The sequence below is a fragment of the Mixophyes fleayi genome, chromosome 3, assembly GCF_038048845.1.
Source record: "Mixophyes fleayi isolate aMixFle1 chromosome 3, aMixFle1.hap1, whole genome shotgun sequence".
Lineage (NCBI taxonomy): Eukaryota > Metazoa > Chordata > Amphibia > Anura > Limnodynastidae > Mixophyes > Mixophyes fleayi.
In genome coordinates, this window is record NC_134404.1 from 313,773,079 (window position 1) to 313,787,789 (window position 14,711).

Below are 14,711 nucleotides of genomic sequence, written 5' to 3' on the forward strand. Positions count from 1 at the left end.
AAAGAGATATTGTATCTTGCTTAGCACACAAGAAATAACAATTTTCAGGTGACTAAAGATTTTACTAGTAGAAATCAAAATAAGTTGTGTGTTGGGACAGATCAAAATCAAGATAGCAAAACCAATCTCTCAAAAACAATGTCATATAGACCTTTATCACGTCCTATTCAAGTCTCCAACAGATTTCAACCTTTGTTGAATATTAGAGAGCAAATTCAGTATAGATTTCTTGTTAAAGAATATTCTAAGTAAAAAATTAATACATTTTTGAAGAAATTCTGAAACCCTTGAGAGCTTCGTTCAAAGTTTAGATAATGCTAATTTCACTTACATCTTACAATGTCTAAAGATATTGGGGTATATTTACTAATCTGCGGGTTTGAAAAAGTGGAGATGTTGCCTATAGCAACCAATCAGATTCTAGCTGTCATTTTGTAGAATGTACTAAATAAATGATAACTAGGGACCTGATTCATTAAGGGCAGCACAGTGGCTTAGTGGTTAGCACTTCTGCCTCTCAGCACTGGGGTCATAAGTTCGATTCCCGACCATGGCCTTATCTGTGAGGAGTTTGTATGTTCTCCCTGTGTTTGCGTGGGTTTCCTCCGGGTGCTCCAGTTTCCTCCCACACTCCAAAAACATACTGGTAGGTTAATTGGCTGCTATCAAAATTGACCCTAGTCTCTGTCTGTCTGTGTGTGAGTGTGTGAGTGTGTGTGTGTCTATATTAGGGAATTTAGAATGTACAGCGCTGCGGAATTAGTGGCACTATATAAATTGATGATGATGAAGGATCTTAATTTAAGAAACTTCTTATTTCAGTCTCCTGGACAAAACCATGTTACAATGCAAGGGGTGCAAATTAGTATTCTGTTTTGCACATAAGTTAAATACTGACTGTTTTTTTCTTGTAGCACACAAATATCCACTTTAAATTTCAGTGTACAAATAAGCTATCAAGTATTTGTGTGCTACATGAAAAAACAGTGCAGAGATCCTTAGTGAATACCTCTCTGCACCTCTCTGGTGGAAAGGTGTCAATCAAGCAGAGATCAAGACCATTCCAACTATCTGGCTTTCGTGACAATGATATGTAGCTAAGCATAAATGGTTATCTGTTTGTACTGTATGAATGTATAGCAGAATCTATGTGTAATTGGCTTGAAGGAAGTAATTAATATTGTAGGTTTGATTGTAAGTCCCACATCCAAGATATCTGCTATCGGGGCAGGCTGGAACGGGGGGCAGGGGTGCATATGCCCCCCGGGCCGGTCCCGTAGTGAGCTACTTTGGGCTGGATCACTGGGCCATTGTCACGAAACGAGTTTGATAACACCGTAACCAGCCTGTTTGTCGTTTCTCACAAAATATGGATTATAGCGAGTATTTTTTATTGCCCCTGTTTTTGTTCCCCAACTCACCAGACTACAAGTGCATTGTCTAATTTCATGTGGCTAAGGGGACATTGTAGCTCAGTGTAAATATGTATATTGTGTATAGTATATTGATGACGTGGCAGTGAGGTTGTTATCCATTGTCTTTAAAGTGAAGCCAGGGGGTTATGGGTAGGGATCAGGTTGAAAGATACTGGCGGGGCTAAACTAATTAGTGTCCATTGTTCTCAGAAAACTATTTCAGACAGGACATCTAGCAGGGGGAGTCCTATGGAAGGACAGCACATCTTCACTCCCCTCTCCAACCCCCCCCCCCCCCCAAGTTCAGCACTGACCAATGGTTAAGAAGAATAGACCCAGGGGTTTGCCCAGGGAGGAGAAAAGACTCTGGAAATTAGACCCTAGATATAAGGAGCCACTCCAGGGGGGGATTGGATGTTCATTCTGGGATTTCATTCATACTTTATTCAAGTCTATCAGTCATCCTCCTAACTCCCTTGTCCCGGCTTTCTCCCCCAGTTAGTACCACCCTATTTGTGTCTCCCCCTTTCCTTTAGGATGTAAGCTCTCAGGAGCAGGGCCCTCTTTCCTCGTGTGCTCCTTCTACTATTCCATCGCTCTCTGTACCTCTTGGCCTGCTTCCCTAGCCCTGTTTTCTTAGCTTCAGCCTACTTCTCGCTGATTTCTACCATCACTTTCACACATTGTCCCAGAAATATTTTGATTTGCATTACCATGTTACCATGTTTTTTGTTTTTGTGTTTTCTGTTCATCATTTTTTGTTTTTTCTGTATCATGGGTCACTGTTTTCTGTATATGTCATGTACGGCGCTGCAGACCCTTTGTTGTGCCTTATAAATTAAAGATAAAAGTAATAATAATAGAAGGAGCAAGATCTGGTTTTAAGTTATCATTCTCTACTAGAGTCCACATATGCAGCTGAGATAGATCCATGGGTCTTCAAGTCTGGACATCCAGGTGACTGTAACTCCTTAAGCTAGTGGGGTAAGGGACAGATGATGTGGTAAACCTGCCTGGCATTTATTTTCTGTGTGTACATAAAAATCTAGTGTTGCTTTTATTACAATAAATGTACTATTGTACTTTTCTAACTGCATTTGCCTAAGTGACTATATGAATCCTAGAAGGTACTGGGTAGACTTCCCTGGCATAGGAAGGCACCCGTGGGTGACCAGCCAGCGTGGAGTGGTAGCATTGGGCCAGAAAACACGGTATCTTCACAGTCATCCACAATTTTTTCCCTTTAAAATGTTCCTAATAGGCTGCTGAGTCGAGTCTTGCCCCCCCGGGCTAAAATTTACCAGCCCTCCTCTGTCTGCTATGGTCTGAAAAATAATATATAGTGATACATACATCTAAAAACAGAATAAAATTTAGAGCAGAAAAGTAATTGTATTTTCTTGGGTAAACTTTGAAAACTACCTTTGCGAGTAATTAAATAATGTGATAAGTTATAAGTAGTTATTAAATGGTAATTAGTGTATTTATTTCACTATTTGCCTCTCAGTGCTATTAGCACATCCTTTTAAATAAACAATAAAGTTGTGTTGCATAAAATAGTTTACAGATTTTCTAAACACTCTTAAACATTATAGAAAGATGTTTTTGGTAACAGTATGTTAAAATAGAATCTTTTGACTTATAATTATTCCAGTGTGATTGCACTGTTAAATTATAAAAGGCGTGTTTGGTGTATGTTTATCCTTTAGCCATTGATACTGCACTATGTGGGAAATGCGTCAGGCTCTGAAACACAGGTGACCATCTAGCATTGCTTTTGGTTTTCAGCTTATGGGTGACATCGCAGAGTCTTTGGCAAAATTCACAGAATCTCATTCAGACCAGACTCTTACCTTTTAAAGTGTTCCCAATTGTCAATGGGATATTATTTTTGTTTGAATAAATGTTCATTTTTAATATCCGTTATTTTCAATTTTATTTCATATTGGGGATTCACCGATTACTACATAAGGGAGGTTCAGTGAATTGGGGAATAAATGTTACACCATGCTACATTGATTGCACCATTCACATTTAACTCTACACTGATACCATTAAAATAGACAAGACAAGGAGGGACATTTGGTGTGATCCAATGAGATTCTCACTACACCTCATAGGGTTGCACTAAAAAAATCAAGTGAATAGCTCATTATTTCTCTTTCTATAGTATTCTACTGCCAGCTTTTTTTTTTCAACAATGGACAAATTCACAAATACAAAAGAATTGAATGAATCATTTTCCATGTGTAACATATTATTAAACATAGGTTCAAAGTCCAAACACATTAACTGATTAAAATATCTGCATTCTACAGAAAATATGATTTCCTCATAGATTAAGAAAAAAGATTAAGAAAAAAAGAAAATCCGTATTACAGAAGTGATTTCATGTAACTGGTGGGCATACAGCAGACTTTAGATACATTAAAGGAATTAAAAGACTTATATAATAAAAGTTTTGTTTTTTTTACTTTCTTACCTTTTCACATATAAGCAATTATATTATATTAATTATTTACAAAACTGCCCTCAGATGTTACTTGATCAGTTTTGACGACTACTTATGTCAATTGAAAGTGCGGCAAAGGAAGAGAGACTATTTTTTTGGATCTTTAAATAAAATCTGTGACATTCCTGACCATGGTCTTATCTGTGTGGAGTTTGTTGTATGTTCTCCCCGTGTTTGCGTGGGTTTCCTCCGGGCATTCCGGTTTCCTCCCACACTTCAAAAACATACTAGTAGGTTAATTGATTGCTATCAAATTGACCTTAGTCTGTGTGTGTGTGTGTGTGTGTGTGTGTGTGTGTATTAGGGAATTTAGACTGTAAGCTCTAATGGGACAGCGACTGATGTGAGTGCACTCTCTGTACAGCGCTGCTATATAAATAAATAAATAAATAAATAAATGAATGATACACAGAGACAGACAGTTTTAGGTCTCAACCAATATCCAGCCTATTAATTCTTTAGGAACTATATTATATTGGTTAATCCCACAAAATTGCTGCTTCCATCAAATGATGGGGTCTATTTAAAAAACTTGAGTCAGTACCAGTTCTACAATCACTCCTAAATTATATAAAATACATGAGAAACTTTAGAGACTGACAGTTAATGGCTACCATGAAGTTGCAGCGGACTTTTGCGCAAATTGAGTAGCAGAACAAGTTGTCTCACACTGGTGTGAATTGCCGGCAATTCATTCTTTGAGTTCTGCCTTTTCTTTGCTATTGCATGGATTGCCATTCTGCATTATAATTTAAGTTTCCTTTTGAAGAATTTATATATTATTAATAAAGATGAGATAAGTACAGTCAATTTAGTCTGTTGTGTGGTATGTTTGGGTTAGTACTAGGAATACTTAAGGCCAAATTCACGGAACAGATTTGAACATTTCATCCATCTATACTGCCAGCATTTCAATACACTTTCCAGGAACACTTGGATGCATTTATGACCTTTTGTTCAACATAATCTCATTGCACACAGGTCATGACATCTCTAAGGCAGAGAAGACACGTAGTCATAAAGTTTACTTGATCCATAAAACACATCCTATACTTTCTTTGGGTTAAATTAATCCAGAACAAAACAGTTAAAGTAGTCAATTCCCAGTATTCAGGTATGTAAAGAATCTCAATTATAGCGAAGTAAGTAAATTGAAGATTTACATTGGCAAAAGCTGTGGCTGCCCTGAGAGAAGTTATCCATAATAGAACACAGTAGGTAATACCATACTCAATCTAAAAGTACGCTCAAGGCATACTTAAGCATAATATATTTGTATTTTAGTGCCTGTACTCATCTCATGTATATTTTTGCACAAATGCACTGATTTCTAAGGGCAGTACATAAGTCTACAAACCAAAATGGCAGTGCCCACAGGTTTGTATACTTTTGCATCTTCTATTGGGAGAAGCTGGACAGATCAGTGCGTCGCTCGATAAATCCAAGCAGAAATATCCTCCTATTGTACCCACATGCAAGATGATATTTCTGGGATGAGATACTTAAATGCGGTTCAAGGGGGTGTGGGAATTCCCTCGTTAGCAGAGCCTCTCTCTCCGAATTTATTATAGGTACTCAGGAGGTGCTTTTGTATTCAACCAAATGCGCTCATACTAAAAATATTCAAACACATTAAAGAGGCGCGTGTAATATAGATAGTCCCAATGTGTCATGTTTAATAGAGGCTGGAAGGGGTATTTCAGGAGACAACTTAAAAAGTCTAATCTAATGAAAGGGGTAGTCCTAAAGTGGCAATAGATTTCGCCTTTCAAGGGAAATATTTCTCCACAGTTTCAGCAATTTCAAAAAGTGGGGACATCTGCATTTTGTAACGATTGTCTCTTTGTCTGAACGCAGAGATTCCTGGGGAGATGGATACACATGTTAGCCTGATTTAGCACTGGCCAAACAAAGGTGCAGAGTCTAACGGGTTCCCCGGTCTTCTCCAAGAACCGCCGCAAGGCAGGATGGACTTTAGCGCTGGGAACGCGCAGGTCGCGGCCCTCTGAACAGTCACTAGGCGTAACACAGCGGAGAGAAATGAAGAACCGAAAGCAGGTCAGCTAGCCGAGGACTGGTATACTGGCAGTAGCGAGGTGCAAAATCAGCATGCAGAGGGAAAGTCTAGCAACAGGCTGGAATCTGGTACACAGGCAGTAGCGCAGTACAGAATCAGGATCCGAGGAAGAGAGGTCAAAACAAGCAAGGACTGGTACACGAGGGGTTAACAGACAGAAGCACTTCCCAAGGAGGATTCACAAGGAAAACAGCAATACAGCATAACAGGGGGTCAGTCTGGGTATGGAAACCTGTTGCTCTCACACTGTTAGGGGCATATTCAATTGTCCGCGGGAGTGCCGAAAGTCCTGCGGTCCACGCAGGATTATACGGTAATTTACCCGCTGGATTTCAGCTCGCAGCTCAGGGAGCTGCGAGCTGAAATCCAGCGAGAGATTACCGTATTAACAGTATTAGTTTTTCCGCGCTCGAACCCGCGGACAATTGAATACCTCCTTAGAGTGTGAGAGTGAGTTTTATATACACTGCAGAATATGCCGCCTCCCAGCCTCAATCATGTGACCGCCCAAACCAGGAAGTGCTGATCTAACACAGAGACAGAAGGAATCAGAAGCACAGGAGTGTGAGCAGGGCGGTTTGTGACACATTTCCTGGGGAGTTTTCTAAAACATTGAATTTGGTTTTCACACCTATGAACACTCTAAACAGACAAATAGACGCATTTGCACATAAAGACCCTCATGTAGATTTAGACGCATTTGTGCTCTGAGTGTAGGCGTGAAAATGTTGTCACAAACAATCTTAGCTACATGTGTATATTGAGTTGCACATATCTCATGATGCATACAGCTCAGCAAAAATTGTATCCGCCCCAGGTGAACATCAGGCATACAAATGTGTTTAAAATATAACTAAACTCAAGGTGATGAAGGTATATCAGGAACCAGAATGAGTCAACTTAAATGAAACAGAGTCCATGGATCAATATGTAATATACTCAAGAAAATGTTTGAATAAAACATATAAAACATGGTAAAATATTCTAGCTGTATCTCTAAATAGGTAAATATGCTAACCAAGCCCTCATAGTATGAGTAACGTTATATCGTTACATAAATGTAATGCATTCCTTCCCAGAATACACAGCACTACGGGTACGCTGGATTGAATCACCCTCTTACTGCTCACTCATGGCTTCTGAATTTTCTAGATAGGAATTTTCAATGCTGACTCGGGATTATTATAACACATATAATATTCTACATGTATTTGATTTATTACCCCAAGGAGTTTTCCAACACCCAACTCCTCCTTCTTTTCCCTTAATTTCTTTTCCACAATATTTTTGACCATGTGTTTACTTACTATTGTCTTATTTTTATTGTTTGACTTCTTTGAAAATTTGAGAATGAACTATGTTATATTACAGCTGTGAATTATTTAATATGTTACATTTTCTCCTCAATCAAAACAGATAAAAAATATTAACGGGAGGATGGCAAACACCCTGGGGTCACATGTTGCCTGTTCTGCCACTGAGAATATACATGGTTGTAATTGTACCTATGAGTGCACAGTTATATCTCCAAAGTACTGCCTTCCAGCTTCTTGCCAAGCGTCTGCTGTGACCTCCACCTGTTTAGTGCTGAGTATTTTATAAACTAAGCCAACTCATTGCACAAACTAAAAGATTGATTCTTCCCAGAAGGTAAAAGGATTCCAGAGCAAAGTTTGATGAACCTGCTGTTACATATTCCAGCATAATATAATCCCTGTACATTCTTTACACACACTCAATCACCATTAACAACTGTCAGTGTCAATTTTACTCCTCTTTGACCCACGATTTTATACAGGAACACTCCTTAAATAAATTATCACTACAGCTAATATTGCAACACTCATTAGGTCTATACAGGGTCAATCCTACAATAAGGCAAGGTGAGAATCTTGATGCACTAGTCTCATATATCATCATCATCATCAACATTTATTTATATAGCGCCAGAAAATTCCGTAGCGCTTTACAATTGGGAACAAACATTAATAAAACAATACTGGGTAATACAGACAGACAGAGAGATAAGAGGGCCCTGCTCGCAAGCTTACAATCTATGGTACAATGGGAGTTTGAAATACAAGGGCACGTGCTACATCATATTGCATATTGGACCAGCTAGAATGCAAAGGTAAAAAGTATTGAGTGGGCTGTGTGATCAGTCACACAGCAATGTTGGTCAGAGGGTTGTTGTCTTGTGTTAGCTGTGTAGAGGGTGGTAATAGGGTAACCTAGGGAGATTAAGAGGGTGATTGAGGAATATCATAAGCTTGTCTGAAGAGGTGGGTTTTCAGAGAACGCTTGAAGGTTTGAAGACTAGAGGAAATTCTTACTGTGCGAGGGAGGGAATTCCACAAAGTGAGTGCAGCCCAAAAAAAGTCCTGCAACCGGGAATGGGAGGATGTGATCAGAGTGGATTAGAGACGCAGATCTCGAGCAGAACGGAGGGGTCGAGTTGGGAGATATTTTGAGACAAGTGAGGATATGAATGTTGGTACAATTTTGTTGACGACCTTGTATGTTAGTATAAAATTTTTATATTGGATTCGTTGAAAAACAAGCAACCAATGTAGAGACTGACAGAGTGACTTAGCAGAGAAACAATGGTTTGCAAGGAAAATCAATCCCAATTTTCCATAATATTCTCAATTGTTACTAGTACTAGTGCTAGTTGTCCGTTTAAGTTTTACTTTCCTAGAATTCAAGCTCTGTATATTATGTATATGTATTATTATAGCATGTATTGTGAATAATAGGATTAGGGTGTAGAGACAACTATCCATTTGTTATTTCACTTAATTTGAGTGGTAGCAATTATTGATTGAGACACTTATTAAAATGGGAGCCCTAGTTGTCTGCTTCTGAAAATAATTAGATCTAACTTTATCCTCAGCCAGCAGATAAACAAGGGAGACAAAATTGCAGTGGAAGAAACACCGTACTCCAACCCATGACTTGAATCACTCTGGTTGACTAATACTAAAGATACTAATCAAAATGGTCCTAAAAGGCAAAGGAACCTGCATCATATATGTCCGTAATTAAAGGAACGAGTTGGCAACTCACCAATCCCTTCTGCAATCATTTTTACACTCTTTACACTATTTGGTTCCTCCTCCAGCTGACAACTGACAACCACTTTGCACCCTTTCCCATTAGAAGCCTTGAAGTAGATACTTGTCACCCACCTGCCTGGCTCAGGACCTAGTGATCTCTTTCAAGATTCTAGGTCAAATTGTCAAGCCTAACAAAAGTGTCATGAAATTACACAACGCCTGAGTTTCCACCATAAATGCCACTGGAATGGACACATTTGTAGACTTAATGTGGCTCATACCTTAAGACCAAAGACACTAAAGCCTGACTCTAAAGGTATGTATCGTCTTGGAAGTTTAACCCTCCTGCTATCATCAGGATTGACCAATAAGATAATTATCCCAGTCTCACTAACAGCTCTCAGCAAGGACGTGACTAGGGCTATGTGATAGGGACGACCGCCCAGGGCACAACGCTGAATTGGGGCACAGTTTATGAATATTTTAGGCTTCATTTGGTTCAAATGGAGGGCTGGGGGGGGCAGTATTTTTCTTTCTCACCCCAGACGCAAATATTTTAACTTACGGCTCTGGCCTCTCAGCTGTGTTCCACTATAATTACCACCCCTCCTGCAATTCTACACGGGCTCCTTCCTTGCAAGGCAATGTGAGATGAACATATTACAGTACAGGAAAAGTATATTTATCATAAGTGACAAATTTGCAGCAAACATATAGAGACACTAAGGGCCTAAGTCATTAAGGAGAGCAAAGCAAAAAAAGGAGTAACTTTGCACCTGTGCAATACCATGTTGCATTGAAGGGGGAGGTCAAATTAAAATGTAGAGACAGATTTATATTTGGGATAGGGCATGTCCTAGATCAACTTTAAATTTCAGTGTAAAAATAAAGCTATTGAGTATCTGTGTTTTACATGAAAAGACAGCAAGTATTGTATTTGACTTATGTGCAAAGTAATAAATTAATTTGCACCCCTTGGATTGTAACATGGTTTGTGCCAGAGAACATTTACTCCTTTTTTTTGCCTTACTTTCCTTAATGACTCAGGCTCTAAGAAACATTTTTCAGGTGCAAAATCCTGAGTTTAGATACTTCCAAAAATTGCTGTCAGTAAAAATATAAAAGAAAAATAAAAGCCTTCAAAGGGGACTATAAAAAGTAAATTCTACACATGTTGTTGTATTTAGTTCTAGAGGTCTAAATTATTGTATCTCAGATATTGCTGCACATCAACTTATGCAGCAACTGTTTCATTTAACCAAGGTGAACAAAAGCATTTATACTCTATTTTACTGTTTATAAAAGGCTATGTAAACGCCATTCATTTCAAAAGACCATTGTTACAGATGGCCCACAGTAACATTTGCTTTGTGGAAAGAATTTGTATGTAGCAATTTCATTTCTCTTAAACCAATATTTTAAAGATCTAGATGAATTAAGTTTTTTTTTTAACACCTAAGTGTTGAATTATCATCAGCATCTTAAATTAAAACTGCAATATTGCATTTTATTTGAGATATTATCACTGAAAAATCTGGTACATCACAATTCAACAAACAGAAACGTAAGGCATACCCCAAATAATTGGGGCACTTTCATATTCTGCCCTATAAAAGTACACCCTAGGCCGGTTTCATTAAGGCACTCAAAATGTAAGTAATGTGCCTTTTTTAAAAACGCACTTACATCCGGCATACGTATTCAACAAGGAGTGGTTGTAAAGATACCTCTGTTGATAAATTTGGGTCTATTTCCACTCTGCTTTGACAGACAATACACTGCAGGATACGTCCAATACATATGTGGTATATAAAGTCCTAAAAGAAAACACAGAAAAAAAAATAGTAAATGAATGTCACTTGTCAATAATATAGACAAAACATTAAAAAATTAAAAAGTAGTTTTTATAAAAAAAAATTGTCATAAAAGAATTGATTAGAATGTTATTAATGTCTACTGTACATACAATACATTTTTAGAGGCTGCTTCAGATTGCAAACACATGTTTCTTGCTAGACCATCATCACTAGTAATCGGCACTTACACCAGACCTGTAGCTGGTGCAAGTGATACGACAGAAAAACATGTACCTGAGAAATGCCCAAAGCTTTAATCGTATGCTACTGCATACGTTCAAGCTTGGCACACCCTTACTGTACATTGACTACGTTAATGCGCCCAGTAGCCTCCCGGCCCCACCCCTGAAATCATAGGCTCTAGTAACAGTTCATCATCATCATCATCATTTATTTATATAGCGACACTAATTCCGCAGTGCTGTACAGAGAACTCACATAGATCAGTCCCTGCCCCATTGGAGCTTATAGTCTAAATTCCCTAAAATACACACACAGACAGAAACACAGACTAGGGTCAATTTGATAGCAGACAATTAACCTACTAGTATGTTTTTGGATTGTGGGAGGAAACCAGAGCACCTGGAGGAAACCCACGCAAACACGGGGAGAACGTACAAACTCCACACAGATAAGGCCATGGTCGGGAATCGAACTCATGACCCCGTGCTATGAGGCAGAAGTGCTAACCACTAAGTCACCGTGCTGCCCAACAGTTCTTTGCGCTCAAAGACAATTTGGACATTTCTGGTGTATGGTGTATTACTGAGCATGCGCAGAGCAATTCTGCTCAGATTACGGCACCTATCAGCATTTACATGCCTTAATGATTCAGGACCCTTGTTCTTAGTTTATTTCTCCTAAAACCAAGGTGCAAACGAGCTTATCAGCAGGTGGAGCTCCCCTTTAAAATAGACATATAATATACACATATTACGTTATTCTTCATACACATGAACTATTTTGAATTAATATTAGTTTTAAGAAATATGTACTTATTTTTTTCCCTCTTTTACAAGCCCTCACTTTCACACGATTAGTTAGGGCAGATAGCTGAACGCAAGCAACCATTATAACGTGAACATGAATCCACCTTTATCAAACATCTGAATATCCACTACATTTCACATTTTCAAAAGATGATTACACAAGACCATTAATAAAGACATTATATAATAAATTATCTCTCTTTGTCTTTATTAAAATCTATTGACTATAGTTAAGCGGTTAACCATCTCTTGTACACCTTCTTGCACTCTTATAAAGAGTATTATTATTTAAACGGATGAATATATTTCACACGTACCTTTCAACCCTGCAATCAGCTTCACAACCATAAATAAAATTGTTATTATTATGATTATATAGAATTTGTACCCAAGAAAAGCAATAACGCAGGCAATCAAAACAAGAATGATTACTATGAGGAAAGTTAATAAATTTATGAGAACAGCTGTCAAACTGACATAATTCTCTTTGCAAATAAATCGTCCAGCAAATATAGTAATCCATTTCTTAAAGCATTTAATTAAATTCAATGTAACCAAAGATTGTTCTCGGTAGCTATCATTTAGATGGATAAAAGTAATTTTCTTAATGCAAGAGAAGGAGAACGGATTAAAGAGATTTTTTTTGTGGCTGTGATTTGTAGCCAAACATAATTTACTTATTAAATTCAACTGTTTTATCACTGTGTAGAACATTTTCATTACAGGAAAGTATGGAATGACCTGCGTGTGTATAAATGTTCTATCAACAGAACGAACAGGAAAGCAGAAGTTCAAGGATTTCTTGTGGGATAAGGAGTGAAATCATAAACCAGCGATATTTGATACTGATGCAATTACAATTATTTGGATGGATTCTATTTTAATGACCGGTGCATCTATGTTTCCTGCCTTTTCAAATACAATATTATATATTGAAGGACTTTTATAGACGGAGAAAACGCAATAACAAAATCTGTTCAACGTTTTAACTCTTAAAGTGGGCAGAAACGCTCTGGCAGAGTCTTACTGCATGGGCACGCTGGGCAGCTGTCTAGGGGCCCCATGAGCATAGGGGCCTCATAGGCTTGCCAACTTTTCAGTATATTATTCTGGGAGATTTATTCAGAACCTTCAGAACCCTCTTTATTAAAATGTTTAGGTGTACTAATCCCCTCAATATCAGCTGTTCTCTGTACATGCGATCTTGCTGATACATATCCTGACCTTGACGGAAACAAGGTACACGTACTAATTGTACATAAGCAAGACAAAATCAACACACATCATTTTTTTTTAAGCTGTACAGCTATAATAAAGTTTTTCTAATATTTTTAACAGTCCATATACCTACTAAATGTAAATAATGAAAGACATGGAACAGAGCGCAATGGTTATTCCTGTGAGTGGTTGTGCAGGTAGGGCCCCAGTACACTGCTTTGCTCGGGGGCCTATAATACTGTTAAGACGGCCCTGTTCCCTGGTTAAACAGGGTGTTGTTACAGGAGAGAATGTGAACTGACCACATGATGCAGACATCCAATCCTGGGGCACCTTCTGCCAGGTACACCTTTCTATTGCTAAGCATACCAACCAATCATGATAAAACTTTAATGCAGCCAGTCCCCTTTTAAAGAAGATTTTTAGTACTTTAATTTTGTAATTTCAAATGCTCCAACTAATAACAAAACAATCTACAATAATTGTCTTTACTGTAGTGCCTTATAGCCGGAAAATAACATTTACACTTATCAGCTTTTCTGAGCCAACATTTTTTTTCCAGAGCGCTGTAAACATTGTTGCAACAAAGTACAAACCTAACAGCAGTGTTGAGTGCTAGACAATTTATTTTCTAGTGAATAGGTAGAGGGGGGTTCCAGACAACCTTTCAAGGTCTGATGAAAGTATACATGTCAACTGAAATCTCCAGTTTGCAAACAACTTAATATATGTTTATTTCTCTAACCAGAAAGCAGCAGGAAAAAACATAGCAATAAGTTGCAAATCATCTTCTTAATATATTAATAATTGTGACTTGCAAAGTGTATGAACTTAGGTTCAAAAAATTATGCAAAATGTTTGAGATATAATAACTGATTTAAAGAAAGCATTGATTTCTAGTGCCTTATCCCTTACCCACATTATATTTTGATATGAATACACAACGCATCAAAGTCAATCAAGTTGAGAACTACTGGACAACAGGCGGACAGCAGCCCGCCACAGAGAATGAGGCAGAATGGGGGCAGCCAGCTTCCGCATCACATGACCTGCATTGCACAGTACGGAGAGATCACATGGCATACCCAGAAGGATGGAGTCCAGAGAACTCTGCCTCCTTCCTCTACACTTGTGGCCCTCAAACTATGCCAAGTTGCCCATCACTGTACAGACCATTACAAAAAAACTTTATGCCACTGATAAAATTCAGGAACCAGATATATTAAAATAATACATAGCTGGAAAAAAACAAAAACATACAAATATAGCACAATTAAAATATAAAACATTAATCACTTGACAAAATGGTTTAAATATCATTAATCGTATAAATCCAAAACTGTTCACTTTTGATTATAGTTTAAGTTCCCTTCCATGGTTTCAGATTTAATGAACTCATTGGCTATACATTTCAATCAGAATGGATCACTCTTATGGACCTCATCAAAATGTGTAAATAAATTAAAGACAGGTTTTTGTTTTTTACTTTATCTTTTGTATATTTGGAAAATCATTTATACGTTCTAATAAACATAATTTTAGTTTTCAAAACACATTATCAATATATTGTTTGTCACAAGGGCACATT